The sequence below is a fragment of the Equus caballus genome, chromosome 7, assembly GCF_041296265.1.
Source record: "Equus caballus isolate H_3958 breed thoroughbred chromosome 7, TB-T2T, whole genome shotgun sequence".
NCBI lineage: Eukaryota > Metazoa > Chordata > Mammalia > Perissodactyla > Equidae > Equus > Equus caballus.
In genome coordinates this window covers 69,266,515-69,284,257 of record NC_091690.1, presented here as the reverse complement: position 1 = coordinate 69,284,257, position 17,743 = coordinate 69,266,515, and the positions used below count along the sequence as shown (strand labels likewise).

The following is a 17,743-nucleotide window of genomic DNA, read 5'->3' as shown; positions in this document are numbered from 1 at the left end:
CTGACATCAGCATAGTGCAAGCTGACAACTACAGAACAGCAAGTTAGCGTGCTTTGCAATAACTTTTTCCATTTATTTGCTCCATTCATATACGAGGATCAGGCTGAATTGTCCTCCAGAAAATTTCTGTTTTGCCTGTCTCCACTGTCTTTTTTATTATGAAAAATTTCAAATAAACAAAATCAGGAAGAATAGTATCAAAAAATACCCATCACTCAGATTCAACAATTATTAGGATTTTGTCACACTTGCTTCATCTCTCTCTCCTTTCTCTGGAAGCATTTTAAAGCAAGTCCCATATCTTATGCTATTTCTTCTCCAGATAATTCATTTTGCATCTCTAAAATATAAGAATATTTTCTTACATAACCACACTACCAGTAACACACCTAACAAAAGCAACAATTCCTTGATATCATCTAATTCTTAGACCATTTTCATAGTTCCCTGATATCTAAAGAATTTTTTTTTTTTATAATTGGTTCATTAGAATCAGGATCCAGAGCAGGTCCACACATTGCATTTGATGGTTATATCTTTTGAGTCTTTTAAAATCTAGAACAGTCTCTCCCCACTTCACCCCACCTTTTTTTATTCATGCCATTGACATTGATTAAACTAGTTCAATTCTTCTACAGAATATCTCATATTCTGGAGTTATCCATTTATGTCCTTGTGATGTCACTTAAACATGAGCCACTGCCTCCTATATTTCATGTAAACTGGAGGTTACTTCTAAAAATTTTATTAGATTCAGGTTCTTTTTTTTACCATAAGGTGGCATCTGAAGAAGCACATATTGTCGGGCTGTCTTAGTGAAGTTAAGCTTCACCAGTGGATTCAGTGGTATCCGCTAGATCTCTCCATTGTAAGGCTCTCCATAAGCTTTCATTTAGTGCTTTCATCTTTTAGTGATCTTTGCCTTAATCAATTATATCATTAGGACTGCAAAATGATGATTTTTCTAATTCTGACATTCCTTCCACATTTATTAGCTGGGAATTGTCTGTAAAGGAGAACTTTTCCTTATTAATTAGGGCTACTTGGTTACCCTGAAATGCAGATTGAATTGGAAAGCAGGATAATGCTTGCTTATTTCCTTTAAATTGCCAATTTCAGAGTAAGGACTGTGACCTAGTTACCACCAATGGTATCCAATAAGCTTGTTAATTTGTTTTGGCACTCCTTCTCCCCCTCCACAATGAACTCATTAGGGAGGAATGTATTTTATATATTCTATGTATTTCAATCACTACTTTTTTGGATTCTTAAATTATCCCACCTTTGGCCAACTGAAGCCCCTTCATGTTGGCTCTTGAGTCCTTTTGATACAACCCACCTCTCTTTGATAACTTCACAGTTTTGGGCTCAGCAAGATCTTCCAGCCTCGTCTTGTACCTGTACTGCCCCAGACTTGGACTCAGCCTTCCAAGAAGTACTGGTTCCTTTAGATGGGGAATGTCATTTAGGGACCACAAGCTGGGCACTAGAGGTGGCTCATTGCCCATGAGTTTTTAATACTTCTAGGTCTTTCTGGAAAGTCCCACCAAGTTCCTCTTCTCCCTCCTTTGCAGCTAGGACACAGGCATGTGACTTGTGCTCCTCCAATCAGATGCATTTGTGTGAGATTCTGGTGAAGAAGGGGACAATGAGAGGGAAAAGACAGCATAGTACACTCCAAGTTTTTGCTGGAGCAGAGCTATGTGGTTTGGGGGCCTGGAAGGGTCTGTAAGGGTGAGTTTCTGATGCAGAAGTGGCATTGATGCCTTCAGCAGCAGCACTTGCAATCAAATTGAGCTCCTGGCAGCATATAGAAGCTGAGTGGTGATGGAATAGTGTCCTCAATTTTCTAATTAGGCCAGTTGAGCTGCATAATTTTGGGTGATTTTCTTGGAAGTTTAGCCTCAAGATTGTTTCCTCCAGTCTTTCCAACAATTACATGAGCTACAATATTCTTTGAATAAACCCATAGAGAAAAGATCTAGGTCATTAGAGGCCCAGCAGCTCTTCTGCAGGAAACCTCTGAAAACAGTCATGAGAAGTAGAGGGTGTTTTCTTGGTTGCTTCAGGGAAGAAGAGGCCCAGATGTCGGTGGTGGGGGTGAGGTCAGCAGTGGCCCACAGAGCTCCTGGAGTCAACAGAGCAGAAAGATGGTGAGACCAACAGACAGAACAGATGGAGTAAATGTAAGAACCTCTCTTTCTCCCTGAAGGCGTCTCAAGTGAATAATCGGGGCAGGAGATCCTGAGGAAAAAACGCAACTTCCAGATAATCAAGAAGCTGGGATCTAAAGAACCAGGACTCAGGGTAATCTTGTGAGCGGACCCATCTGGACCCAGCAGCAGGCTAGACCAGGCCACGTGTATTGAGGCTGCTAACTCGGTATTTCTCATAGACAGCAACTACTTCCCCCTAGTTTATCATTTGTCCTTTCATTTTGTGTTTGTTGACCAAAAGTTTTAACTTGGCACATATTCAATTCCCTTGCCATTTTTCTTTGTGGTATCTTCCTTTGCTTTTGTATTTAGATGACATCTTCCCTTTCTAAAAATCTTTTCAACATTAGATTTTCTTTTAGATTTTTTTTATGGTTTTATTTATTTACACTTAGCCCTTTATTCCAACTAGAATCCATTCTGGTATGTGGTATGATCACCACGTATTTCAATGCTGGGATGGAGCTGATAGGCTAAAAACAAGCAGGCAATATGAGACATGCTTTGCAAATTCAAAGAATGTTTTGCAATAATGAGATATAATTTTTTACCCTAAAAAAATCCTTTTTTATTTTTTGAGCATGAAGGAAAATGGCCCTCTTAAAGTGCTGTTTTCAACTTACCCATTCTGTTTAAGAGTCTACAGTCTAGAGTAAACAAGGTAAGAAAAGAAAAAAAAAGGGGGAACCTATTGATTAAAGGAGACTTAGGAGACATCAACTCAATACCACTGGGGACCTTGTTTAGATCATGATTCAAATAAGCCAACTTAAAAAAAAAGGAGACAACTGGAATTTGAATGCTGACTGTATATTTGATGACACTAAAGAAGAATTCTTTATTTCGTTAGTGTAATAATTGTGGATATGTCTTTAAACAAGTTAATCTTTTAGAGATAGATACAAAAAGATGATGTCTGGGATTTACTTCAAAAGAAGGCAACTACTGGGGAGAGAGAAGAATATAAATGAGACAAGACTGGCTGTGAGTTGTTAACTGTTGAAGCTAGGTAATGGGTATGTGAGGGTTTATTATACTATCCTTTCTACTTTTACATATATTAATATTTGAATTTTTCCATAATAAAAAGTAAAAAAAAAATGGAGATACAAAAATATAGTGGCAATGACGTGGCCGTGGGAATTGTTAAATATTTCCAGTGGGGTGGAGAAGCTCCAGTTTCTCGCAGTGGCACATTTAGGCCAGATCACGACCTCATCTAAGCTGGCTGCACCTTGCCGGTGTCCATGGAATTTCAACAACAGTAGATCTTTACTGACAGCCTTGTGTGTGTCAGGTCCAGTGAGAGAGAAAGGTGCTTCCACCGTGATGCAGAAAGAGATGTGCCATGTACCAGTTACAGAAATAGTATAATGAAATCATTTCTCCCATAAAAAGTCCCTACACAGTCATCTAAAATAAATATATATCATTTGTGTAATTTTTAAAATACACTTTTTTAAAGAAGAGAATAAAACATAATTAGCCCATGTCACATTGCTGTTTAAAATAATCCACAAATTTGCTAACTGTCATCAGGACAAAGCTCCTTAGCCAGGCCCACCTCACACCTGGACGGCACCTGCTTCCCCAGCCCCATCCCCTGCCCCTCATTCCCACACACTTTAAACTTCAGCCACAGGAAAGGACTTGCAGTTCCCAGGACATGCCTCATGGAATCTATGTTCTCCTGGGGAAGTTTCATTCATTCATTCAACAGCATTCATTGATCTCCTCATCTGATCCAGGCCTTATGCCATGCTGTCTCATCACTACCTGGACTGCCTTTCTTTCTCCCTTATCAGTTCATTTTTACATCCTCATCTTACTTGTAATCTTCTCTGAGAAACTTTCTTTGACCCACTCAAGCTGAATATATGGGAGGCACTGGGGGAAGAAAGGAGACATTTCTTATTTCTCTCACTAGACGCAGGGCAGGGATAAAATCCTGTTTAGGCACAACTCATGGCTTAAGTCGTGAGTCATATTAGAAGACCAATGAATGTTTGTGGAGTGAATGAATGAAGCTTCTCCACTAGCATATAAGCCCACGGGGGCAAGGATTTTTGTTGTTTTGTTCTGCTTTATCCTTAGCACCTAGGACAGTACCTGGCACATTAAATATTTGTCAAAATCATTAAAGTTACCTGTCAAAGAAAAATCAAGGAGATATCTGTTAAGGCTCATATACAAACTAGCCATTTGCTGTGGTCAGCTTGTCTGTGGATTGGCAGAAGAATTTGATCCATGGCTAAAAAAGAAATTAAAGACAAAAAGTGTTTTGGAGGTTAAACACATGAAATGTTTTCCATATTTTTTGAGTTAGCAACCTGGATTTAAAATCTATTCCTGGGGCTGGCCCCATGGCTGAGCGGTTAAATTTGTGCACTCTGCTTTGGCGGCACAGGGTGCGATGGTTCGGATTCTGGGCGCAGACCTACCACCACTTATCAAGCCATGCTGAGGCAGCATCCCACATAGAAGAATTAGAAGAACATACAACTAGGATATCCAACTACATACTGTGGGGCTTTGGGGAGAAAAAAAAAGAGGAAGATTGGCAACAGATATTAGCTCAGTTCCAATCTTCCTCACACACACACATACACACACACAAAAAGCATACCTTTAAAAAAAAAACCTAACCCTAAATCCAAGAGAGACCAGGACTTTTATTTATTTCATCGTTTTTACATGCATTGTTTTAGAAGTCACTAAACAAAATGTTGGTTTTACTTCACCTAAAAGAAAAAGTCAAGACTTTTGAACTTAGGTAGATTCCCATTTGACACAGGTCATTTTCTATGTGCCTGTATTGCCTATGGATCTAGAGAGATATACACAGCAATGAGGCAGCACATGATTTCTTACATTGGGAACAGCCAGGACCCACGGAAATCCATCCATCATGAATGACATCACCCATTACTGATCTAATTTCTAAAAGACAATGGAATAATTTCTTCTTGCCCAAACCTTACTACAGTGGTTTGGACCGGCAACGTCATAGTGGGATGACGGGAGGGCTGCAGGGACAAAGGACAATTGTTGACCTCCTCGCAGCAGAAGGATGGTTTACAAAGTGATCTTTCTTAGGAGATCTGCCTGAGACACATGACAGGTGCTCTTACATAAGTAAAGCCAAACTGGATTCCATTTGGATTTCTTTTCTTTTCGAAACCATCCTTCTCTGGAAGTGTCCTCTCTAAACGTCACCAGAACAACAGGAGGGAAAAGTGAGATCTTGAGCTCCCCGGGGAATGGAGGCAGAATTTCCTTCCCCTTTCTTTACTCACCCACCTTTTCACAGCTGCTATCCACCGGGACCTCTTTTGAGAGGAGGTTTTATTTTCTCGCTTTCTTTCAGGATCCTGCCTCACCTAATCTTCACTGGCTTTTCACAAAGAAAACTAGGACTCCCATTTATTTTAGCCAATCCATCGCTACATTCAGCCTTGAAAACAGCATGCGGCGCTTTATCCTCTAATGGGAACGAATAGCAGAAGGGAGCCTATTTTCCATGAGGCTGATTTTTGCTAATCAAACACATTTATTTTCTGAAACACTTTCACTGCCTGTTGAGAAATAAGTGGTACCAGAAAGGACAATATCTCTCAGTATGCGAGTTAGAAATGTATAGAAAAGAGATAATATTGAGGTCTTAATGTGAAAATAACTCAATAACATGCAAAGGGGCAGTAGGACCGTTTTGTAGTTCTGTCAGGATGTATACACGATATGTACCTTTTGACCTAACAATTCTGCTGCAGGATTCTAGCTCACAGAAATGCTCACACCTGGGAGTAAAGGCATTTGAATGGCATTACTTATCGAATCACATGTATAGAGGCATATGAACTGACAAAAAGAGACACACTGTACATTGTAATGTGGAAAAAGTAAATTGCAGAACAATATGTAATGTACGATTCCACTTCTGTTAGAAAAAAAACAACACAATACATGTATGTGGATGCATGTACCTGTATGTATTTATAGATATAAAGAAAAAGCCTAAGAAGATACCAGCTCCAAACTCTTAACTGTGGTTCCTTCCTCTGGAGAGTGAAGTTGGGGGAATTTCATTTTTCACTTTATAAACTTTGGTATTATTTAAATTTACTTTTTAAAAAACAACAAAGGAAATAAACAACTGGATTAGTACAAGGTAGTTAAGATTTATGGAATATTTTATTCTGTGCTGGGCACGTGATAAACGCTTTGTGTATCATCTCACTTCAACCTTCTAAAGTAGGTAATATTCCCCCTGTTTACGGATGAGAAAACAGATTCTGAAAAGTGAGTGACTTGCCCAAGGTAACAAGGCTAGTAAGTAGCAGAGCTGGGATTCAAACCCAGGCCTTTCTGGCTCCAAGGCCAAAGATCTTCCCATTGGGTCAACAATACCATTTCCTGCGACATAGTCCTGGCTCAGTAATGGGCTTATTAACACTGTCACATGGTTGCTGAATGTTAGATTTATTCTTTAAAATTCTTTATTATGGAAATTTTCAAACATACACAAACTGGGGAGGAATTATAGAATGATTCCATGTGCTCGTTATCATCCAGACAATTATTAATATTGTGTGTCATTGTTTCATCTACCCCCAACACAGTTTTTAGGAAGCATTTCAATGCAAATTGAAGACATCATTTCATTTTACCATAAATATTTCAATCTCTAAAAATAAGGACTTTTTAAAAAACATATGTTTAAAAAACATGATAATGGTATTTATCACACATAATAAAGTTAACTATAATTTCTTAACATTATCAATACCCAATCTGTGTAAATTTTCCCAGATTGTCTCAAAAATATCTTTTTGTGTTTATTCACATTTGTGTCTCTTAAATCTTTGTCTCCTTTAATCTGTAATTTTCCCCTCCTTTTTTCTTCATATGACTTATTTATTGAAGAAATTGAGTTGTTTGTCTTGTAGAATTTCCCACCTTGTTGATTTGGTTCCTTATATCCTTATGGTGCCACTTAACATGCTTGTCTATCCTTTATATTTCTCACAATCTGGTGTCTAGAGATTTGTTAAATTCAGGTTCAATTCTTTTGGCAAGACTATTTCCTAAGTGGTGATGTGTACTTCCTACTGCATCTTATCAGGAGGCAATTAATGTCTGGCAGTCCCTCTCTTAATAATGCTAAGGTTGAACAGTGGCTTCAGGGTTTGCCAGCCTGAAATATGCATTATAAAGTTCCTCATCAATCTTTCACCTAATAATTTTAGCAGCCATTGATTTTTGCCTAGATCCATTATTTCATTAGGGGCTTAGGTTTATTTGAAATCCTGTTAAGACCTAGATATTTTTTAACATCATCCTAAGATAGCAATACTATCTCTTAGTTTGGGGGCAAGGTATCAAAAAAGTCTTCTTTTTTTCTATTACCCACCATGGTTTTGGTTTTTTTTTTTTTTTTGCAAGAGTAATTGAGTTTTTAGCCTCCTTTTCCCAAGGCCACCAGTATTCTGAAAACTTCTAAGCTCCATGTGAGACCATTTAGCTACTTAGATTGACATTTTTATTAGCCTGTTATTTGGAATTTTTATCTATGCTTCAATTCCGAAGTAATTCATAAAAAGAAAGAAGAAAAAGAAAAGATCTCCCATTCCTCTATGATAAATGTCACAGTAAGGCAGTTAAACGTCTCTGAATCATTTTCAATTTCGCGCCCAGGGTAACTCCCTTTTGCATTAGAAAAGGTTGTTAATTTCAGTGATTTTTAAGTCTGTTATTCATTCCACATTCATTGTGGCTTCTGTCCTGGGCCAAGGTCTGAGGCTAAAGAGGGGAAAGGCCCAGGCCCTGTCCTTCAAGGTTCACAGTCACCTACACTGATAAAATAGAGAAATGGCTGGATGGTTCTTGGGTACAGGAAAGAGGCACCCCAGACTAGGGAATCAGAGAAAGCTTCTCAAAGGAGGAGATGTTTAGCTGAGTTTTGAAGGATGAGTGCAAAGTAACTGAGGGAAGGTCATTCCAGGAAAAGAAAACCCATAGAAAGGCATGGAAGCAGGAAAGAATAGGCCCTTCAGAGGGCTGCACACGGTTTTGTATGGCCGGAGAGTAAGGTTTCTAGGGAGGAGCAGAAGGGCCAGGACGTGAAGAGCCTTGTCTGCCGTGCTGACGAGTCAGGATGTCCCTGAAGGATTTCAAGCAGAAGAGTGACAGAGTCTGATTTATGTTGTGTAATTTTTCCTCAGTAGATTTTTTTCTTTTTTCTCTATTGAGGTGAAATTCATATAACACAAAATTAACCATTTTAGGGTGAACAACTCAGTGGCTTTTAGTACTTTCACAATGTTGTACAACCACAATTTCTATCTAGTTCTAAAACACTTTCCCCACCCCAAAAGGAAACCCATATCCATCGAGCAGTCACTGCTCATTCCCCATCCCCCAGCCCTGGGGACCACCAGTCAGCTTTCTGCCTCTGTGGATTTACTTATTCCCTTAGTACAATTTTCTTTCTAAAAATTATACAAGTAAGATGGATTCATTACAGAAGAATCAAAACACAGATGAGCAAGAGGGGCTACTGAACACGGCTCATAATCTTAGCATCGTAAGTAACTTTTGCATTCTGTGTATCCTTCTAAACGGTTTTCTTTGACTTTCCCCATCCCATCCCCATGTACTTTGCAGGGTCCTCCAACCTTGTGGAGTCTTGGCGACCTTTGAGACATAAAAGAATTCTGCTCAAATCCCTTTCCTATGAGTGTCATGAAACCCAAGTCCATACCAATATCTCTGAGGGTTCTGGGGTTTTTTTGGAGGTGGGGCTGGGAGTATGTTTCTTTTGATCACCTCTTGCTCTGATTTTCTGCCTTGATCTCTACCCCTCATTTCACTTCCTGGGCACATTGTACCTTCTACACTTCCCCAACCCCTGCTCTCCCCCAAATACAGCCTAAACAAGGTGATGTGTTAGCAAACTTTAAGGAAAGAATTAGGGGCAAGAGAGGATGGCTTATATTGAAGTACAACTCAGAGAACAACTTGAAACTGAGTACCAGAGAGCAGTTCTTTTGAGTCCATTAGCCATTCTGATCACTGGAGAATCCTCATTGGCCATCCCTGCATGTGGCACCATAGCAGCACCAGCTGCCCAGCTTCTCTCCCTTCTTATCTTTTTCATCTTCCAAATTCAATCTCCTCTAGCTGTGAACACTAAAGTGTTCATTTCCAATTCCCATCCCCTTTTGCACAAGGCAAATCAGTGCTCCTTTTGCTTTGCTCCAAACTACAAAGAAATTCTAAGTTATTCTGCTAAATCAAAACAGTCCCTCCCTATCGGAACTATAGTGCCAGGTTGTCAAATTAACAACTTCCTTCCCCCTACTGGCTGCATTTCCATTATTGCTTTGTTATTTTAAATATTTTTCCTTAAATATTTTTTATCCTTATATATTCTTGTACATCTTTTGAAATTGCTGCATACATCCCCTATTTGGGGACACTTAGGTTGTTTGAAATTCTTTATTATTATAGACAGTGCCATGTTATATATTAAAGATTATTAAGAATATATATATATTCTTATGGATATTATTTCTTTGCTAACACTCCTAGTATAGCATTGCTAAACTAAGGAGTAAATCCTGTCTTACGGCTTTTATACGCTCTAGAAGGACTCTATAAATTTATATATCTAATCATGCTTGAAAATGCATGAATCTTCAAACTCTTGTTAATACTGCCTATATTTATCCTTATTTTTTTCTTTGTGTTTTTCTGTTTTAAAGATTTTATTTTTCCTTTTTCTCCCAAAGCCCCCCGGGTACATAGTTGTGTATTTTTAGTTGTGAGTCATTCTAGTTGTAGCATGTGGGATGCCGCCTCAGCATGGCTTGATGAGCCGTGCCATGTCCTTGCCCAAGATTTGAACTGGGGAAGCCCTGGGCCGCTGAAGCAGAGCGGGTAAACTTAACCACTCGGCCACAGGGCCAGCCCCTCTTTGCGGTTTTAATCTGCATTGAATCTGTAGATTGCTTTAGGTAGTACAGACATTTTAACTATGTTTATTCTTCTAATCCATGAGCACAGAATATCTTTCCATTTCTTTATGTCATCACTGACTTCTTTCAATAATGTCTTATAGTTTTCATTGTCTAGGTCTTTCACCTCTTGGTTAAATTTATTCCTAGATATTTTAGTCTTTTTGTTGCAATTGTAAATGAGATTGTATTTTTGAGTTCTCTTTCTGTGAGTTCATTATTAGAGTATAGAAATGCAACTGATTTTTGTAAGTTGATTTTGTACCCTGCAACTTCACTGTAGTTGTAGATTATTTCTAATAGTTTTCTGATGGATTCTTTAGGGTTTTCTCTATATAAAATCATGTCATCTGCAAAAAATGAGAGCTTCACTTCTTCGTTGCCAGTTTGGATATCTTTACTTCTTTTTCTTGCTTAATTGCCCTGGCCAAAACCTCCAGTATTATGTTGAATAAGAGTGCCGAGAGTGGGCACACTTCTCTTGTTCCTGTTCTCAGAGGGATGGGTTTCAGTTGTTCCCCACTGAGTATGATGTGGGCTGTAGCTTTGTCATATATGGCCTTTATTATGTTGAGGTACTTTCCTTCTATACCCATTTTATTGAGAGTTTCTATCATAAACGGATGTTGGATCTTGTCAAATGCTTTCTCTGCATTTATTGAGAAGATCATGTGGTTTTTATTCCTCATTTTGTTAATGCGGTGTATCACGCTGATTGATTTGCAGGTGTTGAACCATTCCTGCATCCTGGAATAAATCCCACTCAGTCATGGTGTATGATCCTTTTAATGTATTGCTGTATTCAGTTTGCCAATATTTTGTTGAGAATTTTTGCATCTGTGTTCATCAGTGATATTGGCCATCTTTTCCTTCTTTGTGTTGTCCTTGTCTAGCTTTCAGATCAGGGTGATGTTGGCCTCATAGAATGTGTCGGGAAGTGTTCTGTCTTCTTCAATTTTTTGGAATAGTTTGAGAAGGATAGGTATTAAATCTTCTTTGAATGTTTGGTAGAATTCTCCAGGGAAGCCATCTGGTCCTGGACTTTTATTTTGGGGAAAGTTTTTGATTACTGTTTCAATCTCTTTACTTGTGTTTGGTCTATTCAGATTCTCTATTTCTTATTGATTCAGTTTTGGGAGATTGTATCAGTCTAAGAATTTATCCATTTCTCCTAGATTGTCCAATTTATTGGCATATAGATTTTCATAGTATTCTCTTATAATCCTTTGTATTTCTGTGGTATCTGTTGTAATTTCTCCTCCTTCAATTCTTATTTTATTTATTTGAGTCTTCTCTCTTTTCTTCTTAGTGAGTCTGGCTAAGGGTTTGTCAATTTTGTTGATCTTCTCAAAGACCCAGCTCTTAGTTTCATTGATCCTTTCTACTCTTTTTTTTTTTTTTTTTGTCTCTATTTCATTTATTTCTGCTCTAATTTTTATTATTTCCCTCCTCTGCTGACTATGGGCTTTGTTTGTTCTTTTTGTAGTTCTGTTAGGTGTAGTTTAAGATTGCTTATTTGAGATTTTTCTTGATTGTTAAGGTGGGCCTGTACTGCTATGAATTTCCCTCTTAGAACCACTTTTTCTATATCCCATATGAGTTGTTATGGTGTATTTTCATTTTCATTTGCCTCTAGACATTTTTTGATTTCTCCTTTAATTTCTTCAATGATCCATTGAAGAAAGTGTAATCTGCTGTTTTGGGATGGAGTGTTCTATGTATGTATCTATTGTGTCCATCTAGTCTAGTTTTTCATTTAATTCCACTATTTCCTTGTCTACTTTCTGTGTGGATGATCTACCCATTGATGTAAGTGGGGTTTTAGGGTCCCCTAAGATTAATGTGTTGCTGTTAATATCTTCTTTTAGGTCTATTAATAGGTGCTTTATGTACTTTGGTGCTCCTGTGCTAGGTGCGTATATATTTATAAGCGTTATATCCTCTTGGTGTAGTGTCCCTTTTATCATAATATACTGCCCCTCTTTGTCTCTCATTCCCTTTTTTATCTTGAAATCTACTTTGTCTCATGTAAGTATGGTGACACCTGCTTTCTTTTGTTTGCCATTAGCTTGGAATATTGTCTTCCATCCCTTCACTCTGAGCCTGCGTTTGTCTTTAGCACTGAGATGTGTTCACTGGAGGCAGCATATTTTTGGGTCTTGTTTCTTAATCCATCCAGGCACTCTGTGTCTTTTGATTGGAGAATTCAATCCATTTACATTTAGAGTGATTAGTGATATATGAGGGCTCACTATAGCCATTTTATCACTTGTTTTCCAGTTGTTCTGTATTTCCTTTGTTTCTCATCCCATGTATTTCAGACTGCTCTTTCAGATTGGTGGTTCTTTATGATGGTTTTCTCTTTATTTATCATTTGTGTCTCTATTCTGATTTTTTGTTTAGTGGTTACCATGAGGTTTGTATAAAAGATCTTGTAGATGAGACAGTCTGATAGCCATTTTCTGATAGCCTCTTATGTTTTTAGTCTAAGCAGTTCCCAGCAATTTCCTCATCTGCATCTAAATTATTGTTGTTATAACTTATTCCATTTTGTGTTGTGAGTTTGTGGTTAAAATGAAGTGATTATGGTCATTTTTCATGTTTTCCTTCCCTTTACATTTAATGTTATAATTGTTAGCTAACCTATTCTGATAGAGAGCTGCAATTTTCTGATTTTGTCTGCCTATTTATCTCTTTTCTTATGGCTTTGTAAGCCCTTTCTTTCTTTCTTTTTTTTTGTGGTATGATGGCCTTCTTGAGCATTTCTTGTGTGTGTGTGGGGGGGGGAGGTCTTGTGGCAATGAACTCCCTCAGCTTTTGTTTATCTGGGAGTTTTTATTTCTCCATCATATCTGAAGGATATTTTTGCTGGATAGAATATTCCTGGCTGAAAGATTTGTCTTTCAGAATTTTTATTGTATCATTCCACTTTCTCCTAGCCTGTAAGTTTTCTGCTGAGAAATCTGTTGAAAGCCTGATAAGGGTTCCTTTGTGGGTTATTTTCTTCTGCCTTGCTGCCCTTAATATTTTTTCTTTGTTGTTGATTTTGCCAGTTTTACAAATATATGCCTTAGAGAAAAGTCTTTTTACACTGATGTAATTAGGATTTCTATTAGCTTCTTTTACTAGTAATTCCAGCTCCTTCCCCAGGTTTCAGAAGTTCTCAGCTATTATTTCTTTGAACAAGCTCTCTGCTCCTTTCTCCCTCTGGAATACCTATAATCCTTATGTTGCATTTTCTAATTGAGTCAGATATTTCTTGGAGAATTTCTTAATTTCTTTTTAGTCTTAGTTCTCTCTCCTCCTCCATCTAAAGCATTTCTATATTTATGTCCTCTAAATTGCTAATTCTGTCCTCCATATCAGCTCTATTTAATGACTCCAGAGTTTTCTTTATCTCATTCATTGTGTTTTTCATCTTCAACATTTCTGATTGATTATTTTTATGGTTTCAATTTCTTTTGTGAAGAATTGCCTCTGTTCATTAATTTTATTCTTGATTTCATTGAAATGTCTTTCTGAGTTTTCTTCTAACTTGTTGAGCTTTTTATGATAGGTATTTTGAATTCTCTGTCATTTAGATTGTAAATTTCTGTGCCTTCAGGATTTCTTTCTGGGTGCTTGTCATTTTCCTTCTGGTCTGGATTGTTACTACACCTCTTCACACTATTTGGCAGGGTGGATTTGTTGCCTTTGCATAGTGGTAGTATCTGGTCACAGATTCCACCTACTGCCACTGCAGGGGGGGGGGGGGCGAGGAGCAGGAGCTGTGTATTCTGAGCCCACCACAATCTCTGGCAGCTGTGCCTGTCTTTTGGAAGCTATGCTGGCAGGGCTCATCTGTGATTACCTGCTCACTGTTGCTGCTTTACAAACATAGGCACAGGCACTCTGGAAGGGATCCTTTGCTCTGGACGACCAGCTAAACTGCTGTGTCAGGCCAGGGGTGGGGCACTTTGTTTCATGTGTGGAATCCAAGAGTGCTCCCATTCTGCACTCGCTGTCTGCCCTCCTGGGGTGCTCGGCTTGGTGAAGATGCCCCTGTGGTTGCTTAGCCTCCTTGGTGTGCAACTTTCCCACAGGATGGGAGGCAACTCCAAGAGTGAAGGTATTCCTGTAGGGGGCTTCCCCCTCCACCCTTCCTCTCAGAGCTGTGTGCAGTCCCATGCCCTAGGTTGCTGCTGTTCGGCAAGGGAGAGGAGATCCCCTTACCTCCTTCCATTGCCTCCCAGAGGGTCCAGCACCTCGACCTTCATATGTATGGCTGTATGGATTTCTCAGACATCTTTGTGTTGGGTGAATGCCCTCTGTTGGTTTATGAGGAGCTTTTGCATTGTATCTTAGGAGGAAAAGTCTAAGGGAAGAGCTCACTCTGCCATGATGCTGACATCACTCGTCCTGCATTTTTTTTTTTAACTAATAGTGAAATTGAGGTTTTTTCATATTTATTGTCCACTTGGTTTTTCTTGCATAAAATACCTTTTCTGGTCAATTGTATATTTTTATTTTTCATTTATTGATATGAAGAAGGTCTTTTGAACGTTAGGATACGAATCTTTAGTTAAGAATATTTTCCTCCAATGTCGTTTATCTTTTAGCTTAGCTTATGGTGAATTTTGCTATATAAAAGTTTTACATTTTTATATAACCACATCTATCATCCTTTACGCTTTTAGCTTTTAGTTTCAAATTTAGAAAGTCATTCCTTACTCCAAAGTTTTGTGAATATTCACCTAAATTTTCTTCTACTTACATTAGAATTTTTAATTCTTCTGGAATTTATCTTAGTGTACTGGGTGAGTTTGGATTTGTTTTAATGGTCAGACTGTTACCTTAACACTGTCCACTGATATGAGGCACCAGCTTTATTATATACTAAATTTTTATGTGTACTTGGATATATTTCTGAACTGCCTATTTTTGACCTAGTACAGTAATGTTTTAATTACATATTGTATCTTGCTGGTTCATTTTAATGTCTGGTAGGAAAAGGCTTTTTCAGTACTATTCCTCCTAAAAGTGTGCTTGACTTTCTTCATTTGTTTATTTTTCTACATAAACTTTAAAATAGATTTCTTCCTCATTCTGAAAAAAGTTCCAAGTATTTTTATTAGAGTTTTGTTAAATTTATAGGCTTAGCCTGAGGAAAATTAATACCTTTACAATATTAAATCTTCCAATACCATAAGGTAGACTGTCTCTCCCTTTAGTCAAATCTTTTAATTTCCATGATAAAGTTTTGTAGATTTGCATATTTATCATTGTTTATTCCTCAGTTCTCTGATTTTTTTGATTGCCATAATGTGTTGGTTCTTTTTTCATTACCTTTTTTTTTATTGCTGATACATAAGAAAGCTATTAATTTTTAAATATTTGTCATAAATGCCGAACTTTCTGAACTATCTTATTAGTTCTAATAGTTTTTCAAGCAATCATATAACCTTCAAATAATGATAATTTTGTCTCTTCCTACCAAATAGTTACACCTCCCTCATTTCTTTTTATCATTATTGCATTGATTAGCACTTCCAGAATAATGTTACATAATGGTAATAGTCAAATTCTTAACTGTTATGGAAACGCTTCTAATGTCTTATTGCTAAGTATAATATTGGCTGTTAGTTTGAGATCAATATTCTCAACACATTGATGTGTTAATTAAGTTTTTCTCAAATCAAATATGTATGTTGATTTTTATCAAATATCTTTAGCATTTTGTTAAATGATCAGATGATTTTTCTCCTTGATACCCTGATGTCATAAATTATGTAAAAATGTACTTTTAACATTGAACTTTTCTTATATCCATGGGATAAACCATATTTGGTCATAGCGATTTGCATTTTAAAAATATAACTGCAGGTTTAGTTTGGAAAATGGACTGAGAGGAGGCAAGGTCAAAGGCAGAGAGAACACAGGAAGTGATTACAACTCTGAAATAAAACTATGGCAGTGGAAACAGAGAAGGTGCCTGGATCTAGGAGATATTTAGGAGGGAAGATCAATAGTGACTTATTGGATATGAGATATGAAGGAAAGAAAGGAATTCAGGAGAACTGCCATGGTCTTGGTTTGGTGACATTTACAAAGACAGGGCCACAGGGAGAAAAGCAGATTTTCTGGGAGCTGGGAGGAGGATAGAGGATGAGATCAACTTTAGGGAGCTTGAGTTGGATGCCCTGAGTGGGAGACCCAGGTAGAGACAGGTAAGCCATTCTGTACATGGATCTGGAGCAGAGAGATTTGGGCTGCAGATATCAATTTGGTAATTATCAGTGCATAGGAGACAGACAGCTAAGTGTGGAGAGTGAGAACACAGGAAGAAGGCTAAAAATGGAACCACAAAAAATATCTAATTTTAAGAGATGAGAGAAGGAAGAAGGCCCTAAGAAGACAAAGTGAGAGAAGCAGGAACAGAACCTATTCTGTTAATCAGGAGAACAAGAGGAGAACAGAGTTTTAGGGAGAGAGTGGTCACAGGCATCAAATGGGGCAAAGCTGCCCATAACATAAGGACTAGAAAGTACCCTCTGGATTTGTCAAAACCTCATTGAGGACCTCCACCAAAGCCCAGCAGTAGAAAGGTGCGGATGAAATCTGACTGGGCTGTGTGTGGCACACAACCTTACTTCCCTCGACTGCTTCCTTCTTTCCAAAGGCACCACTCGCCTCCTGCACTGCTCTCTGCCTCTGCTGAGTTCCCTGGAGTCAGAACTGAAGCCCCAGAACTGCACCATCTGCACACCCTCCCATCTGCGCTGGTTTGCTCCTCCTCTATCAGATAGGATGAAATGCCACAGGGCATAAAATCTTGCTTCTGGAGCTGGTGTCAATGGACCAGACGATGCACCATAGACGTTGAGCAGTAGAAGTACAGGAGAGTTATCTTCTTGTGTGGTAAACCTTGACAAATGGGAAATGGGAGACGGAAGTGAGGTAGCCTGATGCATTTTTCTCATTTTCCCTTCCCACAGACGATTCCAAGGTTGTGATTCCTCCCTGTGGCCATGACAGAGAACTCCCGTGGCTCAAGGAGTCTACCTGCTAAGTCGCCTGCTGTTTCTCGTCATGGCTTCTTGGAAGCAGGGCCAGCCTGGTAACACATCATGCTATATTGCCTGACTTGCCTTTTTCTTCACTTTTCCCTTCCCAAACTTGTACCTCTTCCCCCCAAAAAAGAATCAGCACCTTAATCTTGACCCCAGGCTCTATAATCTAGAGCATTTGGACTAAGACACAGTTGCTAAATTGCTAAGTTGAATAGGAGACAGACTATTTAAAAAAATCAACTCTCCATTTGGGCTATTTGAGCCAATAGGATCTTTAGAGCATGTGTCCTATTTTTCCAAGCTTTCAACATGATGTAATGAGAAAGGGAATAAAAAGGAGGACACTGTAACAACATGAATAATGATCAGATTTGAGAAAGTTAGAGCTGGACCAGGTAGAAAACTATCAAATTAGAAGATGAAAAAGATCTTAAATATTAATATTAGGGCAGTTACAGAGCTC

General features: G+C 38.3%; 1 protein-coding gene across 1 annotated transcript in view; it reads left to right on the top strand.

Annotated features, from left to right (window-relative positions):
* Positions 1-17,743, top strand: part of AQP11 (aquaporin 11) — a 71,988-nt gene that overhangs the window by 15,367 nt on the left and 38,878 nt on the right. Inside the window, exon 3 of the mRNA XM_070272155.1 lies at positions 17,206-17,327. The gene's annotated coding sequence lies outside the window, so the exon portion shown is untranslated. The remainder of the gene's footprint in view (positions 1-17,205; positions 17,328-17,743) is intronic.